Source organism: Lissotriton helveticus, chromosome 4_1, assembly GCF_964261635.1.
Source record: "Lissotriton helveticus chromosome 4_1, aLisHel1.1, whole genome shotgun sequence".
Taxonomy (NCBI): Eukaryota; Metazoa; Chordata; class Amphibia; order Caudata; family Salamandridae; genus Lissotriton; species Lissotriton helveticus.
The window spans coordinates 1,473,309,915-1,473,325,155 of NC_136063.1; the positions used below are offsets into that span (position 1 = coordinate 1,473,309,915).

Consider the following 15,241-nt stretch of genomic DNA (forward strand, 5'->3'; position numbering starts at 1 on the left):
CTTCATGAAAATAAAATTGTAAAGTATTTAAGAAATGAAATTGGGTTTTATAAGAGTACCTGTTTATTAACACATATCAATACTTGTTTAGTGATTGAGTATATTTTTGTGTTTAAGATTACAGTACATATAAAGCAGAATTCATAGCAGGAAACAAATTTTCATCATCAACAATAAATTATTTATGTATTTTTTGTTATCGAAGTTGGTGCTGTGGCTTAGTGGTTAAAGCGCCTGTCTCGTAAACAGGAAATCCTGAGTTCAAATCTCAGCAGCACCTAACTGTTTTCTCCATGCTTTAAAAATAATTTTTATCAAACAAGTGTTGAATACAATTTAGGAATAAATGTCTGGTTCTATGAACTTTAGAATAAGTTATCATAAAATGAAATAAAACACTTGGTATTGTGAAGATTTTTATAGAAATGCATTGACTGAAATAGCAAAAAAAAATTGACAAAAAACAAGATAGAGCCGAATGATCACTCTATTGTTGAATACAACTAATCCATTCTTCAGCAAGGTATATTTTATAATTCTATGAATAGGGTAAACTTCAAATTAGAGAGGTGTTTTTGAATAAGTGAAGCATCTTCATCTAAAGTTTTTGAGTAGAGAAGTCTGTGAACTTAGAAAAGAATATAAAAATGAAAAAACAATATTCTCTTGAACACCATAAAGAAAATTCTTTCTCATTTATGACTCAAGGGGGTGCTGTGGCTTAGCTGGTTAAAGCGCCTGTCTAGTAAACAGGAGATCCTGAGTACAACTCTCAGTAACGCCTTGCTTTTCTCTTTGTTATATAACAAATCAATTTCATTAGGTCCTATTCTGATACAATTAAAATATAAAAGTCTGATTCATCTTACTGTTGAACAGATCATCTTAAACCTCATAAAAACCCAAGTATTTTCAAGATTATAGAGAGAATACTGTTATTGCAAAATGGAAAGAAAACGTGTCAATGAGAAAGACGTAGATGACATTACTACCTTGATTTGAGCAATATTAATGCCTTCATGAAAATAAAATTGTAAAGTATTTAAGAAATGAAATTGGGTTTTATAAGAGTACCTGTTTATTAAAACATATCAATACTTGTTTAGTGATTGAGTATCTTTTTGTGTTTAAGATTACAGTACATATAAAGAAGAATTTATAGCATGAAACAAATTTTCATCATCAACAATAAATTATTTATGTATTTTTTGTTATTGACGTTGGTGCTGTGGATTAGTGGTTAAAGCGCCTGTCTCGTATACAGAAGATCCTGAGTTCAAATCTGAGCAGCACCTAACTGTTTTCTCCATGCTTTAGGAATAATTTTCATCAAACAAGTGTTAAATACAATTTAAGAATACACGTCTGGTTCTATGAACTTTGGAATAAGTTATCTTAAAATAAAAAAAAATACTTGGTATTGTGAAGATTTTTGTAGGAATGCATTGACTGAAATAGCGAAAAGAAAATGACAAAGAACAAGATAGAGCTGTATGATCACTCTATTGTTGAATACAACTAATCCATTCTTCAGCAAGGTATATTTTAAAAATCTATGAATAGGGTAAACTTCAAATTAGAGAGGTGTTTGTGAACAAGTGAAGCATCTTCATCTAAAGTGTTTGAGTAGAGAAGTCTGTGAACTTAGCAAAGAATATAAAAATGAAAAAACAATATTCTCTTGAACACCATAAAGCAAAGTCTTTCTAAGTCTAGACTCAAGGCGGTGCTGTGGCTTAGCTGGTTAAAGCGCCTGTCTAGTAAACAGGAGATCCTGAGTTCAACTCTCAACAGTGCCTTGCTTTTCTCTTTGTTATATACCAAATCAATTTCATTAGGTGCTATTCTGATACAATTAAAATATAAAAGTCTGATTCATCTTACTGTTGAACAGATCATCTTAAACCTCATAAAAACCCAAGTATTTTCAAGATTATAGAGAGAATACTGTTATTGCAAAATGGAAAGAAAACGTGTCAATGAGAAAGACGTAGATGACATTACTACCTCAATTTGAGCAACATTAATGCCTTCATGAAAATAAAATTGTAAAGTAATTAAGAAATGAAATTGGGTTTTATAGGAGTACCTGTTTATTAAAACATATCAATACTTATTTAGTGATTGAGTATCTTTTTGTGTTTAAGATTACAGTACATATAAAGCAGAATTTATAGCAGGAAACAAATTTTCATCATCAACAATAAATTATTTATGTATTTTTGTTATCGAAGTTGGTGCTGTGGCTTAGTGGTTAAAGCGCCTGTCTCGTAAACAGGAAATCCTGAGTTCAAATCTCAGCAGCACCTAACTGTTTTCTCCATGCTTTAAAAATAATTTTTATCAAACAAGTGTTGAATACAATTTAGGAATAAATGTCTGGTTCTATGAACTTTAGAATAAGTTATCATAAAATGAAATAAAACACTTGGTATTGTGAAGATTTTTATAGAAATGCATTGACTGAAATAGCAAAAAAAAAAATTGACAAAAAACAAGATAGAGCCGAATGATCACTCTATTGTTGAATACAACTAATCCATTCTTCAGCAAGGTATATTTTATAATTCTATGAATAGGGTCAACTTCAAATTAGAGAGGTGTTTTTGAATAAGTGAAGCATCTTCATCTAAAGTTTTTGAGTAGAGAAGTCTGTGAACTTAGAAAAGAATATAAAAATGAAAAAACAATATTCTCTTGAACACCATAAAGAAAATTCTTTCTCATTTATGACTCAAGGGGGTGCTGTGGCTTAGCTGGTTAAAGCGCCTGTCTAGTAAACAGGAGATCCTGAGTACAACTCTCAGTAACGCCTTGCTTTTCTCTTTGTTATATAACAAATCAATTTCATTAGGTCCTATTCTGATACAATTAAAATATAAAAGTCTGATTCATCTTACTGTTGAACAGATCATCTTAAACCTCATAAAAACCCAAGTATTTTCAAGATTATAGAGAGAATACTGTTATTGCAAAATGGAAAGAAAACGTGTCAATGAGAAAGACGTAGATGACATTACTACCTTGATTTGAGCAATATTAATGCCTTCATGAAAATAAAATTGTAAAGTAATTAAGAAATGAAATTGGGTTTTATAGGAGTACCTGTTTATTAAAACATATCAATACTTATTTAGTGATTGAGTATCTTTTTGTGTTTAAGATTACAGTACATATAAAGCAGAATTTATAGCAGGAAACAAATTTTCATCATCAACAATAAATTATTTATGTATTTTTGTTATCGAAGTTGGTGCTGTGGCTTAGTGGTTAAAGCGCCTGTCTCGTAAACAGGAAATCCTGAGTTCAAATCTCAGCAGCACCTAACTGTTTTCTCCATGCTTTAAAAATAATTTTTATCAAACAAGTGTTGAATACAATTTAGGAATAAATGTCTGGTTCTATGAACTTTAGAATAAGTTATCATAAAATGAAATAAAACACTTGGTATTGTGAAGATTTTTATAGAAATGCATTGACTGAAATAGCAAAAAAAAAATTGACAAAAAACAAGATAGAGCCGAATGATCACTCTATTGTTGAATACAACTAATCCATTCTTCAGCAAGGTATATTTTATAATTCTATGAATAGGGTCAACTTCAAATTAGAGAGGTGTTTTTGAATAAGTGAAGCATCTTCATCTAAAGTTTTTGAGTAGAGAAGTCTGTGAACTTAGAAAAGAATATAAAAATGAAAAAACAATATTCTCTTGAACACCATAAAGAAAATTCTTTCTCATTTATGACTCAAGGGGGTGCTGTGGCTTAGCTGGTTAAAGCGCCTGTCTAGTAAACAGGAGATCCTGAGTACAACTCTCAGTAACGCCTTGCTTTTCTCTTTGTTATATAACAAATCAATTTCATTAGGTCCTATTCTGATACAATTAAAATATAAAAGTCTGATTCATCTTACTGTTGAACAGATCATCTTAAACCTCATAAAAACCCAAGTATTTTCAAGATTATAGAGAGAATACTGTTATTGCAAAATGGAAAGAAAACGTGTCAATGAGAAAGACGTAGATGACATTACTACCTTGATTTGAGCAATATTAATGCCTTCATGAAAATAAAATTGTAAAGTATTTAAGAAATGAAATTGGGTTTTATAAGAGTACCTGTTTATTAAAACATATCAATACTTGTTTAGCGATTGAGTATCTTTTTGTGTTTAAGATTACAGTACATATAAAGAAGAATTTATAGCATGAAACAAATTTTCATCATCAACAATAAATTATTTATGTATTTTTTGTTATTGAAGTTGGTGCTGTGGCTTAGTGGTTAAAGCGCCTGTCTCGTAAACAGGAAATCCTGAGTTCAAATCTCAGCAGCACTTAACTGTTTTCTCCATGCTTTAAAAATAATTTGTATCAAACAAGTGTTGAATACACTTTAAGATTAAACGTCTGGTTCTATGAACTTTAGAATAAGTTATCATAAAATGAAATAAAATACTTGGTATTGTGAAGATTTTTATAGAAATGCATTGACTGAAATAGCAACAAAAAAAATTGACAAAAAACAAGACAGAGCCGAATGATCACTCTATTGTTGAATACAACTAATCCATTCTTCAGCAAGGTATATTTTAAAATTCTATGAATAGGGTAAACTTCAAATTAGAGAGGTGTTTTTGAATAAGTGAAGCGTCTTCATCTAAAGTTTTTGAGTAGAGAAGTCTGTGAACTTAGAAAAGAATATAAAAATGAAAAAACAATATTCTCTTGAACACCATAAAGAAAATTCTTTCTCCTTTATGACTCAAGGGGGTGCTGTGGCTTAGCTGGTTAAAGCGCCTGTCTAGTAAACAGGAGATCCTGAGTACAACTCTCAGTAACACCTTGCTTTTCTCTTTGTTATATAACAAATAAATTTCATTAGGTCCTATTCTGATACAATTAAAATATAAAAGTCTGATTCATCTTACTGTTGAACAGATCATCTTAAACCTCATAAAAACCCAATTATTTTCAAGATTATAGAGAGAATACTGTTATTGCAAAATGGAAAGAAAACGTGTCAATGAGAAAGACGTAGATGACATTACTACCTCAATTTGAGCAATATTAATGCCTTCATGAAAATAAAATTGTAAAGTATTTAAGAAATGAAATTGGGTTTTATAAGAGTACCTGTTTATTAAAACATATCAATACTTATTTAGTGATTGAGTATCTTTTTGTGTTTAAGATTACAGTACATATAAAGCAGAATTTATAGCAGGAAACAAATTTTCATCATCAACAATAAATTATTTATGTATTTTTTGTTATTGAAGTTGGTGCTGTGGCTTAGTGGTTAAGGTGCCTGTCTCGTAAACAGGAAATCCTGAGTTCAAATCTCAGCAGCACATAACTGTTTTCTCCATGCTTTAAAAATAATTTTTATCAAACAAGTGTTGAATACAATTTAAGAATAAACGTCTGGTTCTATGAACTTTAGAATAAGTTATCATAAAATGAAATAAAATACTTGGTATTGTGAATATTTTTATAGAAGTGCATTGACTGAAATAGCAAAAAAAAAAGGACAAAAAACAAGATAGAGCCGATTGATCACTCTATTGTTGAATACAACTAATCCATTCTTCAGCAAGGTATATTTTAAAATTCTATGAATAGGGTAAACTTCAAATTAGAGAGGTGTTTTTGAATAAGTGAAGCGTCTTCATCTAAAGTTTTTGAGTAGAGAAGTCTGTGAACTTAGAAAAGAATATAAAAATGAAAAAACAATATTCCCTTGAACACCATAAAGAAAATTCTTTCTCATTTATGGCTCAAGAAGGTGCTGTGGCTTAGCTGGTTAAAGCGCCTATCTAGTAAACAGGAGATCCTGAGTACAACTCTCAGTAACGCCTTGCTTTTCTCTTTGTTATATAACAAATCAATTTCATTAGGTCCTATTCTGATACAATTAAAATATAAAAGTCTGATTCATCTTACTGTTGAACAGATCATCTTAAACCTCATAAAAACCCAAGTATTTTCAAGATTATAGAGAGAATACTGTTATTGCAAAATGGAAAGAAAACGTGTCAATGAGAAAGACGTAGATGACATTACTACCTTGATTTGAGCAATATTAATGCCTTCATGAAAATAAAATTGTAAAGTATTTAAGAAATGAAATTGGGTTTTATAAGAGTACCTGTTTATTAAAACATATCAATCCTTGTTTAGTGATTGAGTATCTTTTTGTGTTTAAGATTACAGTACATATAAAGAAGAATTTATAGCATGAAACAAATTTTCATCATCAACAATAAATTATTTATGTATTTTTTGTTATTGACGTTGGGGCTGTGGCTTAGTGGTTAAAGCGCCTGTCTCATATACAGAAGATCCTGAGTTCACATCTGAGCAGCACCTAACAGTTTTCTCCATGCTTTAGGAATAATTTTCATCAAACAAGTGTTGAATACAATTTAAGAATACACGTCTGGTTCTATGAACTTTGGAATAAAAAAAAATACTTGGTATTGTGAAGATTTTTGTAGGAATGCATTGACTGAAATAGCGAAAAGAAAATGACAAAGAACAAGATAGAGCCATATGATCACTCTATTGTTGAATACAACTAATCCATTCTTCAGCAAGGTATATTTTAAAAATCTATGAATAGGGTAAACTTCAAATTAGAGAGGTGTTTGTGAACAAGTGAAGCATCTTCATCTAAAGTGTTTGAGTAGAGAAGTCTGTGAACTTAGCAAAGAATATAAAAATGAAAAAACAATATTCTCTTGAAGACCATAAAGAAAAGTCTTTCTAAGTCAAGAATCAAGGCGGTGCTGTGGCTTAGCTGGTTAAAGCGCCTGTCTAGTAAACAGGAGATCCTGAGTTCAACTCTCAACAGCGCCTTGCTTTTCTCTTTGTTATATACCAAATGAATTTCATCAGGTCCTATTCTGATACAATTAAAATATAAAAGTCTGATTCATCTTACTGTTTTACAGATCATCTTAAACCTCATAAAAACCCAAGTATTTTCAAGATTATAGAGAGAATACTGTTATTGCAAAATGGAAAGAAAACGTGTCAATGAGAAAGACGTAGATGACATTACTACCTCAATTTGAGCAATATTAATGCCTTCATGAAAATAAAATTGTAAAGTATTTAAGAAATTAAATTGGGTTTTATAAGAGTACCTGTTTATTAAAACATATCAATACTTATTTTGTGATTGAGTATCTTTTTGTGTTTAATATTACAGTACATATAAAGCAGAATTTATAGCCGGAAACAAATTTTCATCATCAACAATAAATTATTGATGTATTTTTTGTTATTGAAGTTGGTGCTGTGGCTTAGTGGTTAAAGTGCCTGTCTTGTAAACAGGAAATCCTGAGTTCAAATCTCAGCAGCACCTAACTGTTTTCTCCATGCTTTAAAAATAATTTTTATCAAACAAGTGTTGAATACAATTTAAGAATAAACGTCTGGTTCTATGAACTTTAGAATAAGTTATAATAAAATGAAATAAAATACTTGGTATTGTGAAGATTTTTATAGAAGTGCATTGACTGAAATAGCAAAAAAAAGGACAAAAAACAAGATAGAGCCGAATGATCACTCTATTGTTGAATACAACTAATCCATTCTTCAGCAAGGTATATTTTAAAATTCTATGAATAGGGTAAACTTCAAATTAGAGAGGTGTTTTTGAATAAGTGAAGCATCTTCATCTAAAGTTTTTGAGTAGAGAAGTCTGTGAACTTAGAAAAGAATATAAAAATGAAAAAACAATATTCTCTTGAACACCATAAAGAAAATTCTTTCTCATTTATGACTCAAGGGGGTGCTGTGGCTTAGCTGGTTAAAGCGCCTCTCTAGTAAACAGGAGATCCTGAGTACAACTCTCAGTAACGCCTTGCTTTTCTCTTTGTTATATAACAAATCAATTTCATTAGGTCCTATTCTGATACAATTAAAATATAAAAGTCTGATATATCTTACTGTTGAACAGATCATCTTAAACCTCATAAAAACCCAAGTATTTTCAAGATTATAGAGAGAATACTGTTATTGCAAAATGGAAAGAAAACGTGTCAATGAGAAAGACGTAGATGACATTACTACCTTGATTTGAGCAATATTAATGCCTTCATGAAAATAAAATTGTAAAGTATTTAAGAAATGAAATTGGGTTTTATAAGAGTACCTGTTTATTAAAACATATCAATCCTTGTTTAGTGATTGAGTATCTTTTTGTGTTTAAGATTACAGTACATATAAAGAAGAATGTATAGCATGAAACAAATTTTCATCATCAACAATAAATTATTTATGTATTTTTTGTTATTGACGTTGGGGCTGTGGCTTAGTGGTTAAAGCGCCTGTCTCATATACAGAAGATCCTGAGTTCACATCTGAGCAGCACCTAACAGTTTTCTCCATGCTTTAGGAATAATTTTCATCAAACAAGTGTTGAATACAATTTAAGAATACACGTCTGGTTCTATGAACTTTGGAATAAAAAAAAATACTTGGTATTGTGAAGATTTTTGTAGGAATGCATTGACTGAAATAGCGAAAAGAAAATGACAAAGAACAAGATAGAGCCATATGATCACTCTATTGTTGAATACAACTAATCCATTCTTCAGCAAGGTATATTTTAAAAATCTATGAATAGGGTAAACTTCAAATTAGAGAGGTGTTTGTGAACAAGTGAAGCATCTTCATCTAAAGTGTTTGAGTAGAGAAGTCTGTGAACTTAGCAAAGAATATAAAAATGAAAAAACAATATTCTCTTGAAGACCATAAAGAAAAGTCTTTCTAAGTCAAGAATCAAGGCGGTGCTGTGGCTTAGCTGGTTAAAGCGCCTGTCTAGTAAACAGGAGATCCTGAGTTCAACTCTCAACAGCGCCTTGCTTTTCTCTTTGTTATATACCAAATGAATTTCATCAGGTCCTATTCTGATACAATTAAAATATAAAAGTCTGATTCATCTTACTGTTTTACAGATCATCTTGAACCTCATAAAAACCCAAGTATTTTCAAGATTATAGAGAGAATACTGTTATTGCAAAATGGAAAGAAAACGTGTCAATGAGAAAGACGTAGATGACATTACTACCTCAATTTGAGCAATATTAATGCCTTCATGAAAATAAAATTGTAAAGTATTTAAGAAATTAAATTGGGTTTTATAAGAGTACCTGTTTATTAAAACATATCAATACTTATTTTGTGATTGAGTATCTTTTTGTGTTTAAGATTACAGTACATATAAAGCAGAATTTATAGCCGGAAACAAATTTTCATCATCAACAATAAATTATTGATGTATTTTTTGTTATTGAAGTTGGTGCTGTGGCTTAGTGGTTAAAGTGCCTGTCTTGTAAACAGGAAATCCTGAGTTCAAATCTCAGCAGCACCTAACTGTTTTCTCCATGCTTTAAAAATAATTTTTATCAAACAAGTGTTGAATACAATTTAAGAATAAACGTCTGGTTCTATGAACTTTAGAATAAGTTATAATAAAATGAAATAAAATACTTGGTATTGTGAAGATTTTTATAGAAGTGCATTGACTGAAATAGCAAAAAAAAGGACAAAAAACAAGATAGAGCCGAATGATCACTCTATTGTTGAATACAACTAATCCATTCTTCAGCAAGGTATATTTTAAAATTCTATGAATAGGGTAAACTTCAAATTAGAGAGGTGTTTTTGAATAAGTGAAGCATCTTCATCTAAAGTTTTTGAGTAGAGAAGTCTGTGAACTTAGAAAAGAATATAAAAATGAAAAAACAATATTCTCTTGAACACCATAAAGAAAATTCTTTCTCATTTATGACTCAAGGGGGTGCTGTGGCTTAGCTGGTTAAAGCGCCTCTCTAGTAAACAGGAGATCCTGAGTACAACTCTCAGTAACGCCTTGCTTTTCTCTTTGTTATATAACAAATCAATTTCATTAGGTCCTATTCTGATACAATTAAAATATAAAAGTCTGATTCATCTTACTGTTGAACAGATCATCTTAAACCTCATAAAAACCCAAGTATTTTCAAGATTATAGAGAGAATACTGTTATTGCAAAATGGAAAGAAAACGTGTCAATGAGAAAGACGTAGATGACATTACTACCTTGATTTGAGCAATATTAATGCCTTCATGAAAATAAAATTGTAAAGTATTTAAGAAATGAAATTGGGTTTTATAAGAGTACCTGTTTATTAAAACATATCAATCCTTGTTTAGTGATTGAGTATCTTTTTGTGTTTAAGATTACAGTACATATAAAGAAGAATTTATAGCATGAAACAAATTTTCATCATCAACAATAAATTATTTATGTATTTTTTGTTATTGAGGTTGGGGCTGTGGCTTAGTGGTTAAAGCGCCTGTCTCATATACAGAAGATCCTGAGTTCACATCTGAGCAGCACCTAACAGTTTTCTCCATGCTTTAGGAATAATTTTCATCAAACAAGTGTTGAATACAATTTAAGAATACACGTCTGGTTCTATGAACTTTGGAATAAAAAAAAATACTTGGTATTGTGAAGATTTTTGTAGGAATGCATTGACTGAAATAGCGAAAAGAAAATGACAAAGAACAAGATAGAGCCATATGATCACTCTATTGTTGAATACAACTAATCCATTCTTCAGCAAGGTATATTTTAAAAATCTATGAATAGGGTAAACTTCAAATTAGAGAGGTGTTTGTGAACAAGTGAAGCATCTTCATCTAAAGTGTTTGAGTAGAGAAGTCTGTGAACTTAGCAAAGAATATAAAAATGAAAAAACAATATTCTCTTGAAGACCATAAAGAAAAGTCTTTCTAAGTCAAGAATCAAGGCGGTGCTGTGGCTTAGCTGGTTAAAGCGCCTGTCTAGTAAACAGGAGATCCTGAGTTCAACTCTCAACAGCGCCTTGCTTTTCTCTTTGTTATATACCAAATGAATTTCATCAGGTCCTATTCTGATACAATTAAAATATAAAAGTCTGATTCATCTTACTGTTTTACAGATCATCTTAAACCTCATAAAAACCCAAGTATTTTCAAGATTATAGAGAGAATACTGTTATTGCAAAATGGAAAGAAAACGTGTCAATGAGAAAGACGTAGATGACATTACTACCTCAATTTGAGCAATATTAATGCCTTCATGAAAATAAAATTGTAAAGTATTTAAGAAATGAAATTGGGTTTTATAAGAGTACCTGTTTATTAAAACATATCAATACTTATTTAGTGATTGAGTATCTTTTTGTGTTTAAGATTACAGTACATATAAAGCAGAATTTATAGCAGGAAACAAATTTTCATCATCAACAATAAATTATTTATGTATTTTTTGTTATTGAAGTTGGTGCTGTGGCTTAGTGGTTAAGGTGCCTGTCTTGTAAACAGGAAATCCTGAGTTCAAATCTCAGCAGCACCTAACTGTTTTCTCCATGCTTTAAAAATAATTTTTATCAAACAAGTGTTGAATACAATTTAAGAATAAACGTCTGGTTCTATGAACTTTAGAATAAGTTATCATAAAATGAAATAAAATACTTGGTATTGTGAAGATTTTTATAGAAGTGCATTGACTGAAATAGCAAAAAAAAAAGGACAAAAACAAGATAGAGCCGATTGATCACTCTATTGTTGAATACAACTAATCCATTCTTCAGCAAGGTATATTTTAAAATTCTATGAATAGGGTAAACTTCAAATTAGAGAGGTGTTTTTGAATAAGTGAAGCGTCTTCATCTAAAGTTTTTGAGTAGAGAAGTCTGTGAACTTAGAAAAGAATATAAAAATGAAAAAACAATATTCCCTTGAACACCATAAAGAAAATTCTTTCTCATTTATGGCTCAAGAAGGTGCTGTGGCTTAGCTGGTTAAAGCGCCTATCTAGTAAACAGGAGATCCTGAGTACAACTCTCAGTAACGCCTTGCTTTTCTCTTTGTTATATAACAAATCAATTTCATTAGGTCCTATTCTGATACAATTAAAATATAAAAGTCTGATTCATCTTACTGTTGAACAGATCATCTTAAACCTCATAAAAACCCAAGTATTTTCAAGATTATAGAGAGAATACTGTTATTGCAAAATGGAAAGAAAACGTGTCAATGAGAAAGACGTAGATGACATTACTACCTTGATTTGAGCAATATTAATGCCTTCATGAAAATAAAATTGTAAAGTATTTAAGAAATGAAATTGGGTTTTATAAGAGTACCTGTTTATTAAAACATATCAATACTTGTTTAGTGATTGAGTATCTTTTTGTGTTTAAGATTACAGTACATATAAAGAAGAATTTATAGCATGAAACAAATTTTCATCATCAACAATAAATTATTTATGTATTTTTTGTTATTGACGTTGGGGCTGTGGCTTAGTGGTTAAAGCGCCTGTCTCGTATACAGAAGATCCTGAGTTCACATCTGAGCAGCACCTAACAGTTTTCTCCATGCTTTAGGAATAATTTTCATCAAACAAGTGTTGAATACAATTTAAGAATACACGTCTGGTTCTATGAACTTTGGAATAAAAAAAAATACTTGGTATTGTGAAGATTTTTGTAGGAATGCATTGACTGAAATAGCGAAAAGAAAATGACAAAGAACAAGATAGAGCTGTATGATCACTCTATTGTTGAATACAACTAATCCATTCTTCAGCAAGGTATATTTTAAAAATCTATGAATAGGGTAAACTTCAAATTAGAGAGGTGTTTGTGAACAAGTGAAGCATCTTCATCTAAAGTGTTTGAGTAGAGAAGTCTGTGAACTTAGCAAAGAATATAAAAATGAAAAAACAATATTCTCTTGAACACCATAAAGAAAAGTCTTTCTAAGACAAGACTCAAGGTGGTGCTGTGGCTTAGCTGGTTAAAGCGCCTGTCTAGTAAACAGGAGATCCTGAGTTCAACTCTCAGCAGCGCCTTGCTTTTCTCTTTGTTATATACCAAATCAATTTCATTAGGTCCTATTCTGATACAATTAAAATATAAAAGTCTAATTCATCTTACTGTTGAACAGATCATCTTAAACCTCATAAAAACCCAATTATTTTCAAGATTATAGAGAGAATACTGTTATTGCAAAATGGAAAGAAAACGTGTCAATGAGAAAGATGTAGATGACATTACTACCTCAATTTGAGCAATATTAATGCCTTCATGAAAATAAAATTGTAAAGTATTTAAGAAATGAAATTGGGTTTTATAAGAGTACCTGTTTATTAAAACATATCAATACTTATTTAGTGATTGAGTATCTTTTTGTGTTTAAAATTACAGTACATATAAAGCAGAATTTATAGCAGGAAACAAATTTTCATCATAAACAATAAATTATTTATGTATTTTTTGTTATTGAAGTTGGTGCTGTGGCTTAGTGGTTAAGGTGCCTGTCTCGTAAACAGGAAATCCTGAGTTCAAATCTCAGCAGCACCTAACTGTTTTCTCCATGCTTTAAAAATAATTTTTATCAAACAAGTGTTGAATACAATTTAAGAATAAACGTCTGGTTCTATGAACTTTAGAATAAGTTATCATAAAATGAAATAAAATACTTGGTATTGTGAAGATTTTTATAGAAGTGCATTGACTGAAATAGCAAAAAAAAAAGGACAAAAAACAAGATAGAGCCGATTGATCACTCTATTGTTGAATACAACTAATCCATTCTTCAGCAAGGTATATTTTAAAATTCTATGAATAGGGTAAACTTCAAATTAGAGAGGTGTTTTTGAATAAGTGAAGCGTCTTCATCTAAAGTTTTTGAGTAGAGAAGTCTGTGAACTTAGAAAAGAATATAAAAATGAAAAAACAATATTCCCTTGAACACCATAAAGAAAATTCTTTCTCATTTATGACTCAAGGGGGTGCTGTGGCTTAGCTGGTTAAAGCGCCTATCTAGTAAACAGGAGATCCTGAGTACAACTCTCAGTAACGCCTTGCTTTTCTCTTTGTTATATAACAAATCAATTTCATTAGGTCCTATTCTGATACAATTAAAATATAAAAGTCTGATTCATCTTACTGTTGAACAGATCATCTTAAACCTCATAAAAACCCAAGTATTTTCAAGATTATAGAGAGAATACTGTTATTGCAAAATGGAAAGAAAACGTGTCAATGAGAAAGACGTAGATGACATTACTACCTTGATTTGAGCAATATTAATGCCTTCATGAAAATAAAATTGTAAAGTATTTAAGAAATGAAATTGGGTTTTATAAGAGTACCTGTTTATTAAAACATATCAATACTTGTTTAGTGATTGAGTATCTTTTTGTGTTTAAGATTACAGTACATATAAAGAAGAATTTATAGCATGAAACAAATTTTCATCATCAACAATAAATTATTTATGTATTTTTTGTTATTGACGTTGGGGCTGTGGCTTAGTGGTTAAAGCGCCTGTCTCGTATACAGAAGATCCTGAGTTCACATCTGAGCAGCACCTATCAGTTTTCTCCATGCTTTAGGAATAATTTTCATCAAACAAGTGTTGAATACAATTTAAGAATACACGTCTGGTTCTATGAACTTTGGAATAAAAAAAAATACTTGGTATTGTGAAGATTTTTGTAGGAATGCATTGACTGAAATAGCGAAAAGAAAATGACAAAGAACAAGATAGAGCCGTATGATCACTCTATTGTTGAATACAACTAATCCATTCTTCAGCAAGGTATATTTTAAAAATCTATGAATAGGGTAAACTTCAAATTAGAGAGGTGTTTGTGAACAAGTGAAGCATCTTCATCTAAATTGTTTGAGTAGAGAAGTCTGTGAACTTAGCAAAGAATATAAAAATGAAAAAACAATATTCTCTTGAACACCATAAAGAAAAGTCTTTCTAAGTCAAGACTCAAGGCAGTGCTGTGGCTTAGCTGGTTAAAGCGCCTGTCTAGTAAACAGGAGATCCTGAGTTCAACTCTCAGCAGCGCCTTGCTTTTCTCTGTTATATACCAAATAAATGTCATTAGGTCCTATTCTGATACAATTAAAATATAAAAGTCTGATTCATCTTACTGTTGAACAGATCATCTTAAACCTCATAAAAACCCAAGTATTTTCAAGATTATAGAGAGAATACTGTTATTGCAAAATGGAAAGAAAACGTGTCAATGAGAAAGACGTAGATGACATTACTACCTTGATTTGAGCAATATTAATGCCTTCATGAAAATAAAATTGTAAAGTATTTAAGAAATGAAATTGGGTTTTATAAGAGTACCTGTTTATTAAAACATATCAATACTTGTTTAGTGAT

General features: G+C 30.4%; 15 non-coding genes across 15 annotated transcripts; all 15 read left to right on the forward strand.

Annotated features, from left to right (window-relative positions):
- Positions 1-207: 207 nt before the first annotated feature.
- On the forward strand, positions 208-280 carry TRNAT-CGU (transfer RNA threonine (anticodon CGU)). Its single transcript has one exon. It is a non-coding gene; the product is annotated as a tRNA-Thr (tRNA).
- A 1,445-nt stretch (positions 281-1,725) lies between these two features.
- Positions 1,726-1,799, forward strand: TRNAT-AGU (transfer RNA threonine (anticodon AGU)). Its single transcript has one exon. It is a non-coding gene; the product is annotated as a tRNA-Thr (tRNA).
- A 437-nt stretch (positions 1,800-2,236) lies between these two features.
- Positions 2,237-2,309, forward strand: TRNAT-CGU (transfer RNA threonine (anticodon CGU)). The gene has a single exon. It is a non-coding gene; the product is annotated as a tRNA-Thr (tRNA).
- A 943-nt stretch (positions 2,310-3,252) lies between these two features.
- On the forward strand, positions 3,253-3,325 carry TRNAT-CGU (transfer RNA threonine (anticodon CGU)). The gene has a single exon. It is a non-coding gene; the product is annotated as a tRNA-Thr (tRNA).
- A 943-nt stretch (positions 3,326-4,268) lies between these two features.
- Positions 4,269-4,341, forward strand: TRNAT-CGU (transfer RNA threonine (anticodon CGU)). The gene has a single exon. It is a non-coding gene; the product is annotated as a tRNA-Thr (tRNA).
- A 944-nt stretch (positions 4,342-5,285) lies between these two features.
- TRNAT-CGU (transfer RNA threonine (anticodon CGU)) lies at positions 5,286-5,358 on the forward strand. The gene has a single exon. It is a non-coding gene; the product is annotated as a tRNA-Thr (tRNA).
- Positions 5,359-6,788: 1,430 nt separating this feature from the next.
- On the forward strand, positions 6,789-6,862 carry TRNAT-AGU (transfer RNA threonine (anticodon AGU)). Its single transcript has one exon. It is a non-coding gene; the product is annotated as a tRNA-Thr (tRNA).
- Positions 6,863-7,300: 438 nt separating this feature from the next.
- Positions 7,301-7,373, forward strand: TRNAT-UGU (transfer RNA threonine (anticodon UGU)). Its single transcript has one exon. It is a non-coding gene; the product is annotated as a tRNA-Thr (tRNA).
- Positions 7,374-8,801: 1,428 nt separating this feature from the next.
- TRNAT-AGU (transfer RNA threonine (anticodon AGU)) lies at positions 8,802-8,875 on the forward strand. Its single transcript has one exon. It is a non-coding gene; the product is annotated as a tRNA-Thr (tRNA).
- Positions 8,876-9,313: 438 nt separating this feature from the next.
- Positions 9,314-9,386, forward strand: TRNAT-UGU (transfer RNA threonine (anticodon UGU)). Its single transcript has one exon. It is a non-coding gene; the product is annotated as a tRNA-Thr (tRNA).
- Positions 9,387-10,814: 1,428 nt separating this feature from the next.
- TRNAT-AGU (transfer RNA threonine (anticodon AGU)) lies at positions 10,815-10,888 on the forward strand. Its single transcript has one exon. It is a non-coding gene; the product is annotated as a tRNA-Thr (tRNA).
- A 438-nt stretch (positions 10,889-11,326) lies between these two features.
- Positions 11,327-11,399, forward strand: TRNAT-UGU (transfer RNA threonine (anticodon UGU)). The gene has a single exon. It is a non-coding gene; the product is annotated as a tRNA-Thr (tRNA).
- Positions 11,400-12,828: 1,429 nt separating this feature from the next.
- On the forward strand, positions 12,829-12,902 carry TRNAT-AGU (transfer RNA threonine (anticodon AGU)). Its single transcript has one exon. It is a non-coding gene; the product is annotated as a tRNA-Thr (tRNA).
- A 438-nt stretch (positions 12,903-13,340) lies between these two features.
- TRNAT-CGU (transfer RNA threonine (anticodon CGU)) lies at positions 13,341-13,413 on the forward strand. Its single transcript has one exon. It is a non-coding gene; the product is annotated as a tRNA-Thr (tRNA).
- A 1,427-nt stretch (positions 13,414-14,840) lies between these two features.
- On the forward strand, positions 14,841-14,917 carry TRNAT-AGU (transfer RNA threonine (anticodon AGU)). Its single transcript has one exon. It is a non-coding gene; the product is annotated as a tRNA-Thr (tRNA).
- The last annotated feature ends 324 nt before the right edge of the window (positions 14,918-15,241 follow it).